Source organism: Lissotriton helveticus, chromosome 8, assembly GCF_964261635.1.
Source record: "Lissotriton helveticus chromosome 8, aLisHel1.1, whole genome shotgun sequence".
Lineage (NCBI taxonomy): Eukaryota > Metazoa > Chordata > Amphibia > Caudata > Salamandridae > Lissotriton > Lissotriton helveticus.
Window position 1 is genome coordinate 703,318,064 of NC_136069.1, and position 23,440 is coordinate 703,341,503.

Sequence of the window (23,440 nt, forward strand, 5' to 3'; positions counted from 1 at the left end):
CTCCTGCTGCTGGGAGTCCTTCCAGCGAGGGCAGCTTGGACAAAGGGTTTCCTGCCTGGGGAGGTGCTAGCACCACTCCAGACAGGATTTTGTGTATTGGGTAGGACAGGGCTGAAAAGAATCAGACATGCCTGGGGCACACAAGGTGTCCCTGTGCATAGGCCAGTTCAAACCGGTGCTGGGGCTTTCCAGCCCCAGTCCTGGCGCGAAACTGGACAAAGGAAAGGGGGTGTAACCACCCCCCTTCCTGGTTCCACCCAGAGGAGGGACCTAGTAGGTGATCCGGCCCCCCAGATTCGAATAAGAGTGGGAGCTGTGTCCTGAGACTTCAGATCATCCTGAATCAACTTGAAATACAGAAGAAGACTGGACTTCGACACTCTGCTGCACAGAAGATGGAAGAGAATCTCCCTTGTGGCCAAGGAGTGACCACCCTGTGAATACAGGCACCAACCAGCAACTCGACGTCTGCTTTGCCGCCGCCTCCCGCCGGAGCCCGAGCCCAGAGCCTGACAAGACTCAGACTCCCGGACTTCTCACGGCCCGATCCACAGTCCCTGCAAAGAAGGGACCCGTGGAGGCACCGAGAGACGTGGGACCGGCCCTCTTGGAAGACCCCTGAAACGCTGACTGCGCTGCATCAGAGGCACCCTCGACGCTGTGCTTTGGGGTTTGAGAAGCCTCAACCTCGAGCAACCCTTGCACCGAAGATAAGCCCCCCAGCATCTCCATGATCTGCGTGGGGCCCTTTTGCACTGTGCCACTTGACGCGCCATCCCGTCCACTTGCCACGTGGCTAGCGGCCATCTTGGCGATGAAACCTTCAACTTACACTACGGGTCTGGTTGCTCCAGACTTGCCCTTGCTCCTGTAAACAGGAGCACCTGCTCTGACCTTGCTGGTCCGAGTAACAAGCCTTTTTTGATTCCTGCGTGGCTTGCATTAGCCAAGGCCTGTTTGCTCCAATCAAGTTGCCGACACCGCCAACAGCGAGAAGCCTGCGTGGGACAGCTCGTGACCGACTCCTGGACGTCTTCAACCCCTCGCGTCCACGTGGCTGCAGAGAGAAGCTACACCTCGACGCCTGTTTGCACCCGACATTGCCTGGTTCCAGTCTGGTTCCACGGTAGTCACTTGCTAGTGACTTTGAACATTGTCCCCTCTGCTTTCAGGTCTTCACCTCTTCAGATCCACCCTTGGATCCACCGGAACTCTTCACATCGAGTCGCCTGCAGCATCTTCAGCTCCAAGCACCATCGACCTGCGTGACGAAACCCGACACTACTTCGACCCTATGCACCCGCTTCCTGTGGGTGAGGTAACTCAGCTCCACCGTTGTTCCCACACTGGTACACACCTCTAGTGTCTGTGTCTAAAGTTTCATCCTTCTAGGTCACTCAGAAGGTTCCTTTTTAACTAACTTTGTAACTTTTACGCACCATTGACATTGCATTGGTAAAGCGTGCACTTTCCGCACTGCACCCGAGTCCCGCGGGCCTTTCCCGACTTCTTCACTGCTAGTCCCGAACAGCTCCAGCGATTCCCCAGGCCCTAGGCCTCTTCACTTTCCCCATAGTGGTTCTTATACCACTATTTTAGTATATGGTTTAGGTGGCCCCTAGGGCTCATCCATATTTGTGCAACTTTTGTGTATTTAAACTGTGTTTTGTTTTAACGCATTTGCTTCTGTGCTCATAAAGAGTATCAGGGATATTTGTAGAAATAAATCTATATATATTTTCAATATATATCTATGTGGTGTCCTTGCATTTGGTATTCAAGGGATTGTATATGGTAAAACAGCTTGCTTCACATGCCTTTACAGAGTTTAGCCTAAGACTGTTTAGTCCATGCTACCCCTAGAATAGCTTGTCTATAAGGTTGACTTTACAACCTGCACCATAAGGGTTGCTTGGCATGGTACAAGGTGATCACTAGAACTAGTGAGCATCATATACCAGGCCAACTTCTCACAATAACATAGAACACACAAGTGATAATAATATTAATAATTCGCTACTCACCAAGACCCGCAACCTCAACTCACAGTAGGTCTAGTAGGTCCTGCTCTTCTTTCAGGATGTCGGACTGCCAGTGCGTCAGGTTGTGGGTGCGCCAGACCCCAGAGCAGCGATACACTGCACGGTGCACCCTCGCCCAGAGCTAATGGCTCTCCCTGAGCCCATACCCGGGCCCAGGCCCGCCGCTTGCTGCCAGGGTGGAGGGGAGTTGGCACTGCACAAAACAACCAGAGCAGCCATTTACACCTCTGATAACAAGGCCTGGAGCTGCACCCCATCCGGCTGCCTTTTTAGTGGCACGGATCTCTGCCATGATACTGGTGAGGGCGAAAAATAAAATGTAGAAAGCAGAAAAAGATTTAGGGAGAAGAAGAAAGGAAGTAAACAACTTAGGATGTACATAGAGAGGAAAACAGTACAACACTCACTAAAAAACAAAAAGTTGAAAGAAATGCAAAATATACACTTAAGATAACAAATAAAAACGATCAGAAAAAAAGGTTAGGGAAAGAAGGATTGAAAAGATTTAGGGAGGAATAAAAAAGTAGGTCCCAGCAGCATAACAGAGAAGAAAACAAGATGGCTGCGCCTATACGCGACTGCATGGTGCAGCTCATGCAATATTTCCCCCCAACACGCAATCTACATTGCTGTATGGTGGAAACGTCACGCGAACAGATGGGACAACCAACTTGGCCCGCTCGCAGATCACCGCGTAGAACAGCGTAGTTTTTTTACCGATTCAAGGAGTTCCAGTAAGGCTCCTACGAGAACTAAACCCAGGCTTAGTTCAGACCAAGCCATATACAAATCAGTATTGACCCTGGCAGGTTTGTGGTACATTTTACACAGACCAGATGCAAAGTGTTGGGTTGGTATTTACAATTCACAGCAAATCAGATTTGCGTTGAATTGTAACACAATGTAATGCAAAGCAATTTGCTGCCTTGAGTTACTTTGCACTAAGGAAGTGTTCCATGGGGTGTTTAGACAAAATGTCAATAATATTGAATTGAAGTTAAGTAATATTGATTTTTAAAACATAGAAGTCATTAATATCGTTTGCAAAATTATATTTGTTTAAAATATCGTTTTTTTTATTAGTCCTATTTATTTGTGTATTTATTTTAAATGTATGTGATGTATTTTCTGTGTTGTTTATTTTTTTTAAAATATGTGTTACTCTTTCTGTAGTAATGAAATTTAATTTAAATACATTTTCTGGTTTTTAGTTTGGGAGAGGATTGTGGGTTTATAGGGGTTAGTGGTGGAAGTAATTTGATTATAATAAATTAATGATACTTTTTTATTTAATGATATATTTATTCAATTGTATTCATTTTTCTTTCTGGTAAATTTTATGTGTGGGTTGTGGAGTTTATAGGGGTAAAGGGTGGCAAGTAGATTATTTGTAATTCATTCATAATTAGTTATCAATAATTATTAATTAATTATTTGATAATTAATAATGTAAATTATGTAATTTTTTCAGGTGCAGGTTGTAGAGCTATAGGGGTAAAAGATGGAAAATAATTGCTTTTTAATTAACAATTGGGTGATATTTAATATTAATTAATTAATTAATTAATTATGCTAACTGTGTAATTTTTTAGGTTTGGGTTGTTGGGTATAGAGGTACTGGGTGGGAAGTAATGCATTTTTAATTAATCAATAATGAGCTGTTAATATTAATTAATTGATAATTAATTAAGTTAATTGTGCAAATTTGTTTAGGTGCAGGTTGTGGGGTTCTAGGGGTAGTGGGTGGGAAGTCATACTTTTTATTATTAAAAATTAGTTTATTAATAATAAATATTTAATTCTTAATTTTTTTAGTTCATTGTTTAATTTGATTATTTTTTATTTGAAGGTTGTGGGTTTAAGGGGGCCTAAAGAGTGGAGAGCGAATTATTCTTAATTACTTTATAATTAGTTGTTAAATACTATTAGTTATTTAAAAGAAAAGCACTTTTAATTGTGTAATTCATTTTTTAAGTTTAATTTTAGGTGTCGGTTGTTGGGATTATATGGGTAAAGGCTGGGAAGTTAATTAAATTTAATGATTATAATTGTTTTTTAAATAATCATATTTGTTTAATTGATAATTATGTTAATTGTGCAAATACATTTGTTTTAGATTTTATATGTGAATTGTGTGTTTTGTAATGGTATGGGGTGGGAAGTAACTTAATTCTAAGCAATTAATAATTATTGTGTCAATTAATATTAATTATTAATGTCATTATTGATTATTTTAATTGTGTAAATAATGTTTTTGTTAAATGTTATGAGCCTGTTGTGTTCTTTGTGGGGATTTACTGTGGGAAGTATATTAATTATAATTAATTAATAATTAGTATTTAATTAATAAAAATGTGTTTGTTGATGAATATTTATATTAATAGTGTGAAGAATCTTTTAGGTGTAGGTTGTAGGTTTTGTGGTGTTATTGGGTGGGAAGTAACTAAACTAAATGTATGTAATAAATAATGGTTTTGTTGATGAATAATTTCTAAGTAAAAATATTTATTTGTATGAAAATTATTTGTGTATTTTATTTATAATTTTAATATAATTGAGCTGGGACGCCTCGTCGCTGGGGCAGCCATGCGCATTACAAATCCTGTATAAAATAATAATATGTGTAGTTATTTGTGTTATGTTTTTAAAATTGATAGTTTTTATATTTGAAATTTTTCAATATTAAACATAATTTTATTGTATTTTCCAATATATTTCAATATTTTGTATTAACTTTGTTTTTAAAATAATTTTATTTTGTTGAAGATATTTTGTTTTTAATGTCTAACAGACTCGAGTTGGAAAAGTAAATTTTACTCCTATTCTACCCAAAACTTTTTCTACTGTCGAACTTATTGGAGTGGGAATAGTAAACAGTACCCCTCCACAATACCAACACTTTCCCTACTGATGTACTGACTGGAGTGGGAATAGCACATTTTACCCCTCTGCTATCAAACACTTTCCTTACTGTGACACTTATTATAGTGGTAATAGTACATTTTACCCCTCCGACATCCAACACTTTCCCTACTGTTGTACTGACAGGAGTGGGAATAGTAAATGTTGGCCTTCCGCAATACAGCACTTTCCCTACTGATGTGCTAAATGTAGTAGTAGTAGTAAACTTTACCCATGTGCTATCCAACACTTTCCCTACTGTTACACTCATTGGGGTGGGAATGGTAAATTGTACCCCTTCCAAGTCTAACACTTTCCCTAATGTTGTAGTGATTGGAGTGGGAATAGTAAATGTATCTCTTCGCACTCCAACAGTTTTGCTACTGTTGTACTGGCTGGAATGGGGACAGTAAATATTACTTATCCACAATCCAAAGCTTTTACTACTGTTGCGTTCATTGGAGGGAGATTTGTCATTTTTTTTTACCAGTTTTCTTATTTTTGCATTGTGTGACTTGGGAGTAGTAAATGTTTTAGATATACATTTTAATAGTTTAGGTAGTTTGGTAAAAATTGTAGTGGGAACAGTATATGTGTTAAATGTTATCATTTATTATTTATTTTATGTTTTTATAATTTAAATTATTGTGTTTTTGTTTATTTAAAATGTTATTGTTAATTATTAGAATTTTTGTTCTGTAAAATAATTGTTGCTACACTTAAAGAATTCTAAGTTGTTACATTTTCTATTTAATTATACTGTTTTGAAAAAGATTTTATGTTAATGGTATATGTATTCATATATGTTTATTTGTTTTCATATTATTTTTAAATATTTTATACATTTTTGACATTGATATTTTGGTCATGATTATTTTGTATATGGGATGTTTTGAGGGTCGATATTTTGTCAGTGTACCTTAGAAATATATTTGAGTCAAAATCCGCCACCTCCCTGAGATTGACAGCACATATAGAGAGAGGAACGTGCCTTACATCATAGTTGTTGTGCAGTAAGGAACCCAATTCTGCACAAAATTCATGCGGACCACATCACAGATATCCCTGCACTATGGTGCAAGGGTGTTTGCATTGGCAGCATAGAGTGCGCCTGTGCAGGGAGACAGCGGAACAGCGCCACATCTGTCTCCCGTTCACGCAATGCAAAGCAGCAACTTCACTTGCTGTGCAGCCTTGCGTGATTTATCTGGGCCCAGATTTATTTGAAAACTCATTATTTTTATACACCGGGTTATAGGTCAAGTTATCAATTAAAACACAGCCATGCATTCATAAATAATTATCCAACTTTAGCTTTCCTCTGAATCAATTAGAGTAAATCATGTAGAAGAGTTCTAGGTAAATTTCAAATACGCAAAACTTAGTTCAAACTTTAAACTTTCTAGGGCAGATTTACAAGCTCCCTGCTCCACCAATGCATCACTATTCGGGACTCACCGGCGGCGCATTTTACTGCGCCATATTTATGAGGACAGGAAAAGCCACCCTGAGTCACTTTTCCTGTCCTTGCAAAAATGGCCCCTTTACACGCAACACTTTGCGTGAAAGGGGCTTTCCATGGGTGTTGCTGTGGGTGTTCACACGCAACACCCATGGAACCTGCCACATTTCCAGATTTACAAGGAATCGTAAACCTAGAAATGAACTAGAATTCTACCCTACTTGGGTTTCCTAGCGAGGCGCCACAAAGAGAACTGTTTTAATTTCTCCTCATTTTTTCCTCTTTCAATGCATGCTGCATTCTACAGCACGCATTGAAAGAGGAAAAGGCCTGTAGTGATTGTTTTTGTGCAGGAAGGTGCCCCTTCCTGCACAAAATCAATCTCCCCATGATGCAAGCACCCTAGCACCATGGTGCAAGGGTGCCTGCGCCGGTGCATGGCAACTGTTTCTGCGCCAGCGCAGGTGAGAGCACAGGAATGAAACATATTATTGTAAATATGTTGCATTGCTATGCTTAGAAAGTGCGGCAGCGTGGCGCAGCAAAAGGGCTGGCAGGTCCCCGCTGCGGCTCTTACTTGTAGATCTGCCCCTGTATCTACAGCATCCCATAGTGAGATGTAGTTAATTTATTACATGATCCAGTCATTCCGTTTGGATGTTGACTTCCTATCATTTCAAGCTGGTTTTTGTGTCATAGGGAGGCCAGACCGTGTTAGTTTTAGATTCCGGGGTGCAGAGGAATGGAAGCGGATGCAATGACTGTTCAAAATCAAAAGTTCTACAGAGACTTTATAAAGAGCGGAATACTGCCATGCGGCGCCTACAATGCATTAAAAGCAAACATGCACAATAATAACAGTTATTACATGTACAAATATGCTTTAAAGGCCACACAAAAAATGAGTTGCAGTCCCCAATGACATTAAAATAGACGCGTGGAAAAATCGTTTAAGTACGTGTTTTGAAATTTTATCAAGTGATCGTGCTGAGATAAAAGTCAGTAAATCGAAATTTTGACGACTAGCATTTTTCCCTAAATAGTTGAAAAATAGTTGACCCCTGGAACAAAGCAACCTGTAATAAAAGATGAGAACACACTTTGAAAATGAAAAATAGAGCTTAGGGTGGATATTTTGCCTCAACTTTGCATTTATGTGCCACAATCTGTGACAAATCCAGAGCACCTTCCAGAGCACTTGAGGGGTCGAGTAAAGGAGGGAACAAGAAGGGAAGGGAGAGTCAGAATAATAAAGATGACAAGCAATAGCTTCTCACCTGCTATCTCCTTCCACTTCGCACTCTGAGAATATACTTAGGCAGCTTGTCTTTCTTTAATCCAGCAGACCTAAAGAAACACACGGCACACTATCAGTGTATCCCTCTCATTTGAAAGACACAAGCAGATATGTTTCCAAGACCGAAGAAATATGCAACATATGCAACAACCAGGGCCACTGGAATTATACGATTAGAGAGAAACGAATTATGTAGTGAGGTTGACTAAATTATGTGGCAAGAAAAGGAAAATTATGTGGAGTAATGCAAAACATTTTGAAACAGTATTACTTCAATATTTTTCCATTTTTACACATTGGCACTGCATGGGCAAGTGTTTCTATTCATTGATAATTGCTCAATATCTAAATACAGCAATCGACAACTGAAAGGTGACTTGCTTCGGCGCGAAAAAAGGCCTGCCCCTACATGGTAACTCATGTGGTAGCTTTTTTATAGTGTGAGCTAAAAACATTTTTTTTGGTAGCATCTGCAAATTTTGCAGATAATGATGTATTATATGGCAACTGCAGTAAATCCATATTTATGTAAATAATTTCATAATTCCAATGGTCATGGCTGTAAACCAACTAGAAAATATTCGTCCATCCATCACCAGCCTACCGACATAGAGGCCTATCCGATTTAGTTAGGAACGGCTCTGACCCTTGGTCGGAGCCATCCTAACAGCATTGGATGTGCCGGTTCTGATTTCTTTCCGACCAAGGACTTCTGATGGTCTCGGTCGGAAAGAAATGCGACTTGGTTTTCTGGATGACTTCCAATGGGCACAGAGAGCCCGTCCGCCATACAGAAACCCTTCAGTACCGACCCGGCCCGCTCTTTCTAGATGAGTGAGTATGATGGCAGTTTCTCACTACCTTTCTGTGCCGGCCTTCCCGACACAGAAAGCAAAAGACACACAATTGATGGATGGAATGTAGAACAAATCAAAACATTCACCCCCAGTCATGAGATCTGGGTTAAATCCATCATTCTTTTGCTCACCATTCCACCCCAGTTTACACCTGGCCATATGCAAATCAGTCTTGACCCTGTCCCTCAAAACCGGTCCTAGCATGCTTGTTTCCAGTCCAGGAAGGACCTGGCCTGGCAGTTCGGGCTGGACTGTTCCCATTGGGCGCAGGGCCAAGACTGATTTGCATATGGCTGGGTCCAAACTGGAATGTCATGGTGAGGGTAAAAAAACGATGGATTTAGGCCCAGATCGCTGTACTGGGGGGAGGGGGGGGTGAATGTATGACATTGCTCTGCATTCTGTCCATCAATAGTCCTTTTTGCATTTGTCACCCCGAGTGGGACGGGTATGCTTAGACGTGAGTCCCGTGCTCTCCATGCCATTGGAATCAAGCTATCTTGAATGAAGAAGGGTGAAACCCCCAAACCGGTCCTAGTATGCTTGTTTCCAGTCCAGGGAGGACCTGGCCTACCAGTTCGGGCTGGACTGTTCCCATTGGGCGCAGGGTCAAGACTGATTTGCATATGGCTGGGTCCAAACTGGAATGTCATGGTGAGCAAAAAAACCGATGGATTTAGGTCCAGATCTCTGTACTGGGGTGAATGTATGACATTGTTCTGCATTCTGTCCATCAATAGTTTTTTTTGCATTTGTCACCCCGAGTGGGATGGGTATGCTCAGATGTGAGTCCTGTGCTCTCCATGCCACTGGAAACAAGCTATCCTGGCTGAAGAGGGGTGAAACCCCAAAACTGGTCCTAAGATGCTTGTTTCCAGTCCAAGGAGGACCTGGCCTGGCAGTTCTGGCTGGACTTTTCCCAATGGGCGCAGGGGCTAGACTGATTTGCATATGGCTGGGTCCAAACTGGAATGGTATGGTGAGCATAAAAAATGATAGATTTATGCCTGGATCTCTGTACTGGGGTGAATGTATGGCATTGTTCCGCATTCTGTCCATCAATATTTTTTTTTCATTCGTCTCCCCGAGAAAGGCATTGGGAAACTGTCTTTGGGGGCCCCCAGCATGGCACCCAATAAAGTGAGGCAGTTGTATGGTGGCCTATGGGGCACCTACAGTGCCCCTCTTTTGAACCCTGCATGCCTGCCTGCCAGGGAGTGCAGGGATAACTGCACCTCTGCTCTTTCAATGAGAGCATGAATTCCGTTTGGAATGCATGCTCCCATTGAAACTTATAGGCATGCAACCTAACAGGGTTGAGTTGCATCGTACTTGCAGGTCTGGAACCGACAACAAGAGGTTGTTCGGTTTCAGTTCCTGACCAATATCGGACGGACTCCTGTCCGTCCGACATCGGAATCAGCCCCATAAATGTGAACATCAATAATTCACATACTACTAGTTAAGTTGCTAGTCCAGCTGTAAGAAGTTTATGAAACCTGAGTAACAACAGGCAGAAATAATACTGCCTCCACCAGTAAGGCGTTGAATTCAGGATCGCGTGATTTCTGATTTTTACCCATAACAGAAATTACCTCCCAATGTTTGGAAACAGACACAGGCCCAAATGTGCTAAAGGATGGAGGAATACTTTGGAAACCACTGATTTCCAGAGTTATTCCCCATTTATCAGAGAGCCCCTGATAATACAACATTAATTCTGATTCCTATCATTTCTGATTGCTCTGTATTGGTAGTGCCAGGTGTAGAACTACCAATCTGGTTCCCTCCATATGACATATTCTTATATACAACTATTCCTCATATGTGTATGGTGCCTGTGGGACGTTGATGCTAGAGCTTTAGCCTTTCCATTATCCTTCAATAGAGTCTGTACCTAATGACAAAAATAGAAACAGTACAATAGGTGTGCTTCTTTCTAGGCACAGCACTTGATTTTTCTGTACTTCTTTTTAATCTTTCAGCAATAACAACCATACATACAAGTTACATATTTTAATGCCAACAGGTGCACCCCTTCTGTTCCTTCTTCTCTACACAACATACCCACGCAAGATATTCTAACTTCATAGGGGACAGAATACAGCTCTCCTTCTTAGGCCAGGAGTCTTAGCAAAAACTTGACTAGCAGAATCATATCAGCATTGACATGGGTGGGTTCTAACACCCCTTGTGATATTCAAACTTGTGTTAGGGAGACCTCAATACAATTACGCTAGTACTTACCACTGCACATTATTAGGTGGGTTAATCGGTTCAACATGGAGTTTTTTGTACATGTATGGATTTTACATAGTGCTTATCAGCATGCTTCTATTTACTAACTTAACATCATACCGCATCGACATCTATCTCTTTATACTGCACAATACTTGTATTATCATTGGAGACAGATGGTCATTGTAAGATAACGATCGGGTGGTCGCTGTTTTTTACCAGTGGAAGCTTCACTCAACCTCATCTTAGAATATCAATTTATTTTTTCATATTATTAGATGTAAAATGTTGGTTACTATCAGTCCCCTTATATTTCTTTAGTAAACCTTCATCTTGTAATACGCCAATTAGAACATAGAATTACTAGACTGGCGGACCTATTTTGCTTTCCGTGATTTGGAGCATAGTGAGAGGTTTGTGTGCATTTATTTCAGTTATCATCATACCTTGGTGATTGGTGTATGTGATACATTCACATTGACATCATTCGTGAATTACTTCTCGGTAATAGGCTGCCATTTCTGTTTACTGTACTAAGCATCTCTTAAATTTATCTTTTTTTGAGTTCAAGTAAATTTTATTAATCATGAAATAAGGTAACAATACATAAGAAAGCAAGAGAAATGAAGGAGAGAGGGGGCGATGGGGAACAAAGAAAGAAAGCGAATCATGGGCAATAAGAATAGGAATTAAGAAGTACAATAATTATGCATCAAAAACAGGAGCAAATAAGGACAGAGCAGATAATAATGCAGAAAAATTCAGGAAGTGAAAAGGGTATCAGGGGGGTTTAGGAACCTCCTGCTGAGCAGGCCGTGGACAAAAAGAACGGGTTACACAATTATCTAAATACATTGTAACAGGGAGCCATAGGTCTGCACGCTTAGTTGCCAGTTGGGCAGGAAAAACAAAAGCAGTATCAAGTCTGTGGTTGTGACAAACATTATACCACCATGCTTTAAAAGAAATGTCAGAGGAGGTCTTCCAATTGATAGTGATCTGTTGGAATGCAACAGCCAAGAGCAAATCAACAATACGAACATGTAACTCAGTCTCCTCCCAACAGGGAGAGAGGCTCCCTAGAAAGATATGTGTGTGAGACATGGGAATACATGTATGGGAAATTACATTAATTTGAGCCCAAACCTGCAACCAAAAATTATGCACATGTTTACAAAGAAATAGCATATGAAACAGAGTAGCGGGAGCTGAGGAGCAGGACCTGCAAACATCTGAGACAGTGGAGAACCTTTTGTTAAGGGTAAAAGGAGTATGGAGCAACCTGTTGTAGATAAAAAATAAGGATTGCGTCAAGGACGCTGCTCTAGACGTTTTATGAACCTTTGTCCATATCTTGTCCCACAGGGATATTGTCCAAGATACAGCAAGGTCCTGCTCCCACTGCTCCTCAACTTTAGACTTATGTCTAGCAGATGCATGAGTATGAAGATGTTTGTAAATGATGGAGGCTGTAGGAGTGGGATGCAAGAGAGAGTGAAGATGAAGGGCAGGGTCAGGAGAAGTGGAGGAAGGTGGTGCCTGTATGAGCCGTGTGTAAACCTCCAATACAGCTGTTTTAAGTAGAAGGTATTTGGGAGCAAAGGAGGAGGGCAGATCAAAGGAGGAACAAAGAGTGTGAAAAGATAGAAAGGTAGAATGTGAGAACAACTGCGAAATCCAGAGCAACCCTCTGGTCCTCCAGGATTTCCAGTAAAAGGGATTGTTATGGATTAAAAGATACTTGTTATGCCAAATAGTGGACGAGAGAAAGTCAGCTATAGTCAAAGGGGGAGGCGAGTTGGAGGATAAAAGGAGCTTGACAGTGAACTTATGAATAGGAGTAGGATTCAAGGAGGGCTTACGTGAGAAGGAAATATACTCAGCAAAGGAAAATGGGGAAAGGAGAAGGCGTTCAAGTTTAGTCTATAAAGGGCAGGGTGAGGCGGGATCTTGGAGCCAGAATGAAGCTTGGCGTAGCAAAAAGGCTTTTTGATACGCTAAAAAGTCCGGAAAATTGACTCCACCTTCAAGAACAGGGCAAATTCGTCTGGCAAGGGACCTTCTTGGTTTACTTATTATGCCATAAGAAAGAGGAGAGGATCGAATTAATTGTTTTAAAGAATTTGGTTGGGATAGAAATAGGGATATTGGAAATTGTGTAGAGAATTATAGGAGATAACATCATCTTGATGGTGTCAAGGCGACCCCACCAAGACAAATATAGGGGATGCCATCTAGCTGTAAGGTCGGATATTTTCTGAGAGCACTTGGTCAAACAGAGGGAGATGGTGTCTCAGATGGAGGGAGTGATGTGCAAGCCTATATATTTAATATGAGAGGGACTCCAGGTGAAATTGGAGGCATTGAAGTCAGGTTTAAAGGTGAACTTCGTCAAGGGCAAAATCTCACACTTGTCACTGTTGAGTTTGTAGCCAGAAATTAAACAGTAATTCCGCACTTCTTCCACGAAAGCGGGAATGGAGTCTGTGGGGTTAGAGATGAAGAGTAAAATATCATCTGCATAGGCAGCAAGTTTGATGGAGGATTCCGCAGTTTGAAAACCATGTATGTTGGGATTCTGGCGAAGCTTGGACAAAAAGGGTTCTAAAGCGAGGAGGAAGAGTGAGAGGGGGCAGCCTTGGCGGACACCTCTGCCAAGATCAAAGTAGGAGGAGATCTGACCATTCGCATAGACCGCAGCCCGTGGGTGAGAGTACAACAGTGAGACTAGGGAAGTGAATTTAGGGCCAAAGCAAAACCATCCAAGAGTGTGAAACAGATATGGCCATTCAACCCTATCGAACGCCTTCTCGGCATCTAGGGCGATCGCTGCCAGGGAACTCTGGAGGTGGGACGATTTTGACAATATATTGAATAAAAGTCTGGTATTGTCAGTAATATATCGACCCTTAACAAAACCAGACTGCTCTTCGCCCAAGAGATCGGGAAGTAAATGATCCAATCTTATCGCCAACGCCTTGGCGAAGAGTTTGTAATCAATATTGACAAGGGAGATGGGTCTGTAATTTTTGCAGTGCTGCGCATCTTTGCCCTCTTTGGGTATTAAACAAATATGTGCATCAGAAAAGGTGCCTGAAGAGGTACCCAGATCAACAAAAGTGGTGAGGAGAGAATGTAGCTTCGGGATTAACAAGTTGGAAAAGTGGAGATAGAACTCAACGGTAAAGCCATCTGGTCCAGGGGCTTTCTTAAGCTTAAGACGTTGGAGTGCGGTAGTCAATTCTTTCTGCGAGATGTCATTTTCCAAGGAGGAAAGGTCAAGAGGAAAGTGTACATGCTTTTGGATATTAGAAAAGAAGTGTGTGAGGGATTGGGTTGAGGGTTGGGTTTCAGAGGTATAAAGGGTTTTGTAAAAACAGGAGAACTCAGTAAGAATGTCAGCATCCTTATGTTGTAAGTTAGAATTGGTGTCGTAAATGGATTCAATGTTCATTCTGTTGTGCTTGACCTTCAAATAATTAGCAAGAATTTCCCCAGCTTTATTTCTCCCACCATAAAACTTAGCACTAGACTTCAGCAAATATAGGGAGGCGTCTTCCGTGGACTTTTCATTAAATTTCATCTTGGCAGCGACAAGGGCAGTCAGACTATCATTTGAGTGTGAGGTAAAGTAGACATGCTCCAATCTCTTAATGTCACAGAGGCGATTTTTAGTATAAATGCGAGCAGTCCTATGTTTCTTTGCAACATAGCCAATGATAAAGTCGCGTGCTGCAGCCTTGAAAGCATCCCAAATGGTGTGTGTCGGGAGGGAGATCATTAAATAGGAAATATTCATCAAAAACGGTAGTGAAGGAAGCAGTAAATTTAGGATCCAGGAGTAGAGCGTTATTGAAGTGCCATCTCTTGGGCCCATCAGTCTTAGGAAGCACATCAACGCTGATTACAACAGGGGCATGATTAGAGAGGAGAATCGGACCAATTTCAGCAGCGGTGAGTGTTTGAGCAAGAGTGTGAGAAACAAAAATATAGTCAATCCGCAATTGGGAGCGATGAGATGGTGAGTAAAAAGTAAACTCCCGCAAGGTCGAATTGCAAAACCGCCAGGAATCGACGAATTTATGTTGGGAAAAAAGCTTATGGGGTTTATTGGGAACATAAGTGGCGTCGGAATTTCTATCAATAAAAGGATCTAGGGGATGATTGCAGTCTCCAGCTAGGATAAAGTGGTCCTCCATAAATTGTATGATCCGTTGAGAGAACTCAGCCCAAAAAAGAGGTTCACCATTGGTGGGAGCATAAACATTAAGGAGGGAAATTGGAACACCTCTAGCGATAGTCTGACATGTGTCCATCTGCCATGAGTATCTGATTCTTGGGAAATAATCGTGAGGGGGAGAGATCTACGACATTAAATTGCAACACCATTACGTTGACCATCACCTTGCGAATAAAAAACCTCCCCCACCCAACCTCTTTTAAGCTTAGCAGATTCTATATCAGAAAGGTGGGTTTCTTGGAAGAACGCAGCATCAACATTCAATTTGGCAAGATGTGACAGAATACGTTGACGCTTAATCGGAGAATGAATACCCTTAACATTCCACGATACTATGTTCAATGACATAATTTAAATAGAAATCCAGATAATACATCATAAGGATAGTTAGAATAAAGACCCATGAATAATGATGGACAAAAAGAAAATAGAAATAAAAGAGAATGTAGATGCATAATGGAGATTGAGAAAATAAGAAGAAAGAAGAGATCAACGAGAATAGGAAAATATGCAAATAGAAAGAAAAAAGTGGAAAATAAACAAAGTTGTAAAGGAATCAGATGGAGAAGAAAAAAGACCATGAAGCAGACAATAACAATGCAATGTAGGAGAGGTAGCAAACGAACAAGTGAGATGCTAAAGGTTTCACCCATAAAGAAGAAAAGGAGAAGAAGCAAAAAGGAGAGAATACTAAACAAAAAGAAGAAAATAGGGGAAAGACAAACGGAAAACATACCTACAAAAGGGAAGAATGAGAAGAAACTGGGGAGGGATGGAACCACACAGGTGAAGCAACACATCCAAGGTCGGCAGGGCGGGGAACCAGGGAGACATCGTCAAACGGGGAAGAGTTCCTGCGGAGATGAAGAAGAGGAACAAGGGTTAATGGATAAACAAAAGTAAGTCGAAAACATAGACAATAGTGAACTACACCTAAACTTGAAAGGATTAGAAACAATGAATGAAGACACATTCAAGAGATCAGAAGAGCAAAATGCAGTGACATACATCAACTGGGAAAGCTGCAACTCAGCCAGGAGAAGAGGACGAAGGACCAGAAGAGTCCATGGCAGAAGTCTTGTGCGCATTGATAAAGCTCTGCAAACGAACTGGATCCTCATAAGTGGTTGTCTTGTTAATATAAGTGACTTTGAACAAACAAGGATGATAAAGGCCATATTGTGCTCCCATTGAACGAAGGGCATCTCTCATGCTCAAAAAGGCCTTACGGCGGTTAGCAGTAGCTCTTGCATAGTCCTGGGCAAAAAACAAGGAGGAACCAGACCATGTCAACTTTGGAGAAGATTTGGCAGCCGTCAAAACCTTCAGAAGGTCAGTGTACTCCAGAAAGTAGAGAATGATGCCTTTAGGTCTCTGCGAGGGGGAGGCAGAAGTAGATGGGCAACCTAAACGGTGTGCACGCTGAATGTTGAGATTCGTGCCCTCTGGCAGATGAAGCAGTTTGGGAAGGAACGATTTGAAAAAGGAAAGTGAATCCGAACCCTCAAGTCCTTTCACCAGACCATAAATACGGAGGTTGTTACGTCTATTTCTGTTTTCCAACTCCTCCACCTGCCGCTGAAGGATAGATACTTGGGAATTCAAATGAGAGACAGTGAAACATGTCTCCTGAAGAGAGGTGACTGAGTGCTCAACTGATGATACCCTAGTTTCCATTTGAAACCAATTGTCTGTGAGAGCCTGAAGCTTGACAGTGGTTTACTCCATAAAAGGACAAAGAGTTCTGATTTCCTCCAAAAAAGGGCGGAAAGATCGGATTTCGTCCAGGAGCATCTCCATGGAGACAGACGTATACTGTTTGGGTGGTGAAGGGGGATCCTTTTTCAGTCTCTTAGTATTGGTTTTCCTCGGTGGAGGCTGAGAGGGCTCCATTGCAGTATCTGAACCGGAGGAGATGAGGGAATCCTCTAGTTTGGAAAATGCAGTACAGACTGTAGAATTCTTGACAAAAACAGACTTTGTGGTATGAGGCTGATGAGACAAAGACTTAAGCCTACCCATATATCGTAAATTGTAACTGCGTTGACAAGCAGTACGCAAAATGTAGAACCACGGAAAAATAGGTGGTTTCACAGTAAAAGTCAAACAGTAAGAAGCACACAAAGCAGTTCAGAGAGGAGGGATGTGAACCGCAGCGCTAAGAATGCGTACTGAATAAAGAGGGTACTGGTCATAGACAGCAGGTAAGGTGAACAGCAGAATGTCACATCAGCAACAAAAAAAACACAATCCAGAACAAAGAGCTGATGGAATAAGTCATAGAGAGGAGCACTTTACAGCAGGCAGGGAAAGGTTCAGATTTAATAGGTTGCAAACGCCTTGGAAACGATAAACACTGATCCGCAGGCAGTAGGCAAGGCAGCAAAACCAAGTAGAAAGACTTGTGATATGCACAACCTGCGCACAGGGAAACAAGTCCTTCCTTAAAAAACCATAGGCAGCCTCATAGGAAAATGCTGAGCAACATAGTTGTAAATCACGATGTCACCAAAAAAGCAGGAAAGCCAACAGCCAGCAGGAAATGCGTATTAGAAGAACCTCTGTCGCCCAAAATGCTGAAAAGTCAATCCCTAGAAGGACAGTTGAGGTATCGTAGACAGGTGGTGCCAGCAACCCGATAGCAACAAGTAGTCTACTGCGTTAATAGAGTATATAGGGTTAACTGAGTCTGGCAGGCACTAATTAGGCTGGGTCTCATGAGACAATGAAAGAAAGAGGTTACATCGCAGCAGCAGCTCCATATGCTGATGAGGAGAAGATAGTGCGCAGTTTAGGACAAAATGGCGGTCGCCATACCTGTCAGATCTTGAGAGACTTGGTGCGACATGTATAGCAGCTGCGGTGCAAGCGGGGGATCTCTGGAGGACGTAGGAGCATCCGGCGATATTTCGGCACTCACAGGACCCGGTGCGCAGCAAAGAACAAAGAAGGCGCGCCAGCTTGTGAGGAGCGCAACATGGCGGACGCGCTGACAGCGAGTCAGCGCGAATTTACTTCGGCTGAGTGCTGCGTCCCAGTGGCAAGCGAGGAGTCCTCTGGCATCTCAGGGTTGTCAGGGGATGTTCAGGCGATGAAGCGGCATCTCCTGGCAGGGAAAGGCATGTATTAAGGAGGAGTCTCCCGTGTCCGCAGCGGAGCCTCACTCGAATGGCGCCATCACCTTCGGGCGCCAAGCCACGCCCCCTTAAATGTATCTTTTCTTGTTTTTCATCTTCCTGTTCTCTTACCTTTAGTCTGTCACAAAACCACACTTGAGTGATCATCTTCCTAGGCACTCTCATTTTCTGGAATCTGCCTTTCTCTAAAGGCTATACCACTTCTTGCCATTGGTGAATGTTCTGTTTTTTAGAATACATGATTTTTGATTTCGTTTGTTTTTAATGTACATTTTTGCTGCTTTGAAAAAGTCACTTGTGTGACGAAACACATGTTGGCTGTGCTTCGTGACATCCTTACCTTGTTTTTTTTTTTAGATCTTATTTTGTATAAAGCAAACTAAATTAGATTGAATTAACTTGCTTCCTTACATAATGGACTAATAGATGGCTCATCGGACTGCATTGCGAGTGCTGTGATATATCTTGTATAACTTTACAGTGTAGTGGCTCTTTGATCCAGTGCCATTAATACTTTGGTATTAGGGTGTCCAGATATCAAGTTATAGCACCAACCACATTATCTGAAAGATTGACCTATTCACTAAGTTGTGTACTATTAGTAGGTGTGATTTCATATACTACCTCTACCGCCTTATATTCATATTATTAACTTGCCAATTGTTCTTTTAGGCTAGCCAGCTTGCTGTAAGGCAGACAGCTCACTTCACCTTTTTAAAAACATGAATAGCTCATAGTGAGCTCATCTTAGTCACATGTCCTTTTTAAGGATAAGAGCACTATGATGAATCATGCCACAGTGTGTGGGTGAGGGTTCAAAGTTCTTTTTAAAAGATGTGAATTCTGAAGAGCATTATCACTCCAGGCCTCTACACTTACAGAAAAGGAGAGTAAGCCTTATTAATTCCAGAGCCACAGTACTCAAGGGTTTTTATAACTGACTTTAATTGTAGAGAGTCCTGTGCACCTTAATATCTTCCTACTATTCCCTCTTGCCACAGAGATGTCAAACATATGAAGATATTTCAGAAGTGGTACCAAAAAACCAACAGCACCTCTGGTTTAAGAATAGCCAATGCCCAATCACATATAAAAAGTCAGAACCTTAGCGAAAGTAATGTTCACTGAAGGCTTTAAACAAAGCATGTTCAACGCGTCCTGCAAAACGTTAGCTTTAAATCTGGAAATAATGTTCAATTGAATACCTGTGCTAATCATCTGCAGGGATTGGGGCTGTCTAAATACACCCTCTCTGCCCCTAATTGTTGAAGCTCTGTGAATGAGTGTCCTCGCTGATGAAACGGAGACTGAGAAGAAGACAGCTGTATCCTCAGTACCTCTTCACAAACTACTCATTTGTAAAATCACTGGAGAAAGATCCCACATGCTCAATTGCCAGGGGGCACTCACACAATCATCTGCAAAGACCCCGTAAACATTTGATCTAGGCAACTGGGGAGTCGAAATGCATGCAATTGAAAGTTTGATTAGTCAGAGACAGGAGTGTTTCCATTCTACAAATTCCATTGTGCAGGAACAATGGAAAGTTAGCAATGTCCTGATCCTCCAAGAGGACCACCCCATGAGGTAAACATTCTTCCTAGGAGTAAAAAAGTAGTTGGGGTACATGAAAATGTTTTAGTGAAAGAAAACACCATGAGCTCTCACCCCATCTGATGAGTACAGCTGACAGGTACATGAGTTTTATTTTAACCTAAGACATGATCTAGGATGCTAAAGCTGACAATTCCTTGCATCTTTTCACTTTACCATTGTTGTCCTGGTCAAAAATAAGTCCATGTAAAAGAGCACAATTTATTTCATTACTCCTAATCTAAGAGAACAATCTCTACCAATCCTGACGTAAGTCTGTTATGTTTTTCTCTTAGGGCCACATTGTTATGAAAACATCTGATGATAAACACAGTGACATTCATCGCTTCGCCACTCTCTACAACTAGAGTACACTCATAGACTTTAGATGCCAACATTCAGCAGTAACAGAGATGCAAAATGAATGGACCACACAGCCATACACCCCTGTACCCAAACAAATAAATAGGAGGGTAAGTAATTACAAATGTAAACTCAATGGCTTTGCATTCCGTCTCGTTGGGCCAGCTTTATGCCACTCATTGGAGGTAAAGATTAAACTATTGTTGTTGTCTGCAGACTGGATTTGCTCCACAGGTTTGAACCTTTTGTCTTAGATGGGCCAACTAATCTTGAGATTTACAAGCTAAGGAGACGCTTTCCGTGGCTGAGAGGAGGAGTACCTTTGCACGCTGCTTTCCCTTGCTGGGCTTGCCTTTCTTTTGCTGAACTTTTTGTAACACCTCGCGGTCCCCGCTGCGCGGGTCCCGCTTCGCCTTCGTGTCAAGGCGCTAATCGTCTGGATTCCATCACCGGGGGCAGGAGGAGGAAGCACAGGGCTGCGAGCGCCAGGTGAGGAACAGGGACTCCATTGCCCAGGAGTCCCTGCGCTGTAATCACCTACACCTGGTCGCTCTCCCTGTTTGCCCCGCCCTGAACACCGAGTGAAAGGCGCTTGTGAGCTGCTGCCTGTGGGAGACGCTTTCCGTGGCTGAGAGGAGGAGTACCTTTGCACGCTGCTTTCCCTTGCTGGGCTTGCCTTTCTTTTGCTGAACTTTTTGTAACACCTCGCGGTCCCCGCTGCGCGGGTCCCGCTTCGCCTTCGTGTCAAGGCGCTAATCGTCTGGATTCCATCACCGGGGGCAGGAGGAGGAAGCACAGGGCTGCGAGCGCCAGGTGAGGAACAGGGACTCCATTGCCCAGGAGTCCCTGCGCTGTAATCACCTACACCTGGTCGCTCTCCCTGTTTGCCCCGCCCTGAACACCGAGTGAAAGGCGCTTGTGAGCTGCTGCCTGTGGGAGACGCTTTCCGTGGCTGAGAGGAGGAGTACCTTTGCACGCTGCTTTCCCTTGCTGGGCTTGCCTTTCTTTTGCTGAACTTTTTGTAACACCTCGCGGTCCCCGCTGCGCGGGTCCCGCTTCGCCTTCGTGTCAAGGCGCTAATCGTCTGGATTCCATCACCGGGGGCAGGAGGAGGAAGCACAGGGCTGCGAGCGCCAGGTGAGGAACAGGGACTCCATTGCCCAGGAGTCCCTGCGCTGTAATCACCTACACCTGGTCGCTCTCCCTGTTTGCCCCGCCCTGAACACCGAGTGAAAGGCGCTTGTGAGCTGCTGCCTGTGGGAGACGCTTTCCGTGGCTGAGAGGAGGAGTACCTTTGCACGCTGCTTTCCCTTGCTGGGCTTGCCTTTCTTTTGCTGAACTTTTTGTAACACCTCGCGGTCCCCGCTGCGCGGGTCCCGCTTCGCCTTCGTGTCAAGGCGCTAATCGTCTGGATTCCATCACCGGGGGCAGGAGGAGGAAGCACAGGGCTGCGAGCGCCAGGTGAGGAACAGGGACTCCATTGCCCAGGAGTCCCTGCGCTGTAATCACCTACACCTGGTCGCTCTCCCTGTTTGCCCCGCCCTAAACACCTCCTATCTTTATTAGGAGTAGTCCCTGCCGCTTCGCGTGAGCGCGCGGGAGCGCGCCGGGAGAAGCCCGGGACAAGGGCGGGACCGTCTGTGGCCGTCCGGGGCCGCTGGAGGCCGGGCTGGGCCACCCCATTAACATCTACGGGCCAGGTATTGATCAAACGCACTGTTGTTGGAAAGGCTTTGTGACCTACTTCCCTATAGGTGGGTAGAAAGGGGGTCCCTTGTATTATGGCTAGCTCAATAAGTACTTCTACTCTGCTGCCTCCTCCGGGGGAAGCTGAGCCTGCTATCATGGGCCCCCTTGACTCCTACTTCAAGCGTCTGCCGCAGGATATCGATAAAGAGATCGCCTTGGCAGAAAGGCGAGCCGGGCGTAGGCTTTCGATTGAGCTTCTGAAAAATCCACTGGAGAAAAACCAAGGCTTGAACTATCCTGCGCTGGTTACACCATTATCATCCATTGTTTTACCAGCCCCCAAGGACTTATTACTTGACGTACCACTGCTTACTGAGTTAGTAGCTAACCCCCAATTGGACATTGTTACAACAAATTTATCTGTTGTGCATCCTGAGGCACCTAGCCAAATAGTAACAGGGGAAGGAGCCTCAGAAAATCACTGTGTACTAACAGAAGCGGGCAAACTTAAGCCTGGTGTCAAAAGGAAATGGGGAGCTACTGTAAAAAAACCACAACCAATAAAACCTGTTAGAAAATACAGGAAGCTAGGTACTAAATCGACTTTGAATCATGTCCCTCCAAAGCATGATGCATTAATGACAATAGGGGAGGCTGAAGTAGCTCCAGTTGTAGTGGAGCCTATAAGTATGGTGCACCCGACAATAATGGCGGTGCCTGTCCCAGATCCATCTGTCATAGTTCCCCCTGGTTCGCTACCCTCCAACCACGATCTTCTGATAGAAGTGGAAAAAATAATGCGTTCCCTCCTTAATCCAGTGGAAATAAGACTTAAAAAGCTAGCTGAGCAACTTGACCATCTAGAACAAGCTAGCCTAGATAATTTTTTTTCTATTAAATCTTTAATTAAGTCTGGTAAAAAAATGGGTGAGGTTGGGAACAACCAACAGAAGGGTGATAAAGTTCAAGGAGCCATGTTGGTTGACCTACAATCTCCGCCTGTAAGTGGTATTCCTGCACAGGTCAATAATGAAGGGGAGAATAGCAAGAATGCACCTGATCCAGTGTCTAGCAAAACCAGTAGTAATTGCGGGAAACCGAAGTCCAATAACACTAGAAATAAGGGAAGCAAGGACAGTGTAAAAAACCCACCTACAACAACTAGTAAAAATGCCGCACCCTTGACGACCGGATCGGGAATAACTTTGGCCCAACAGTCAGGAAATGATAAAATTCACCCTAGTAATGGGCATGGGAATAATACCTGTGTGACAGTGGTAAAACCTCCCACACAGAGCCATGTTCCCCTACAACAAGTCCATACACAGGCAGATAAAACTCACCCGAGTAATGGGAATGGGATTAATTCCTGTGTGACAGTGGCAAAACCTCCCTCACAGAGTTATGTTCCCCCACAACAAGTCCAAACACAGACCCAAATAACCAAACTGCCAACTAGAATCCCGCCAGTACAGCTCACCCCTGACTCCTTCCCATATGTGGCCGTACTTACTAACGTCCCACCCCTAACGGAGGGCCAAAGAGAAACCTATGACATGTTAAAAAACAAGGCCATGCATTGGCTCTCAGTCAATAGACCGCTCCCAGGGGGGGTGGATGG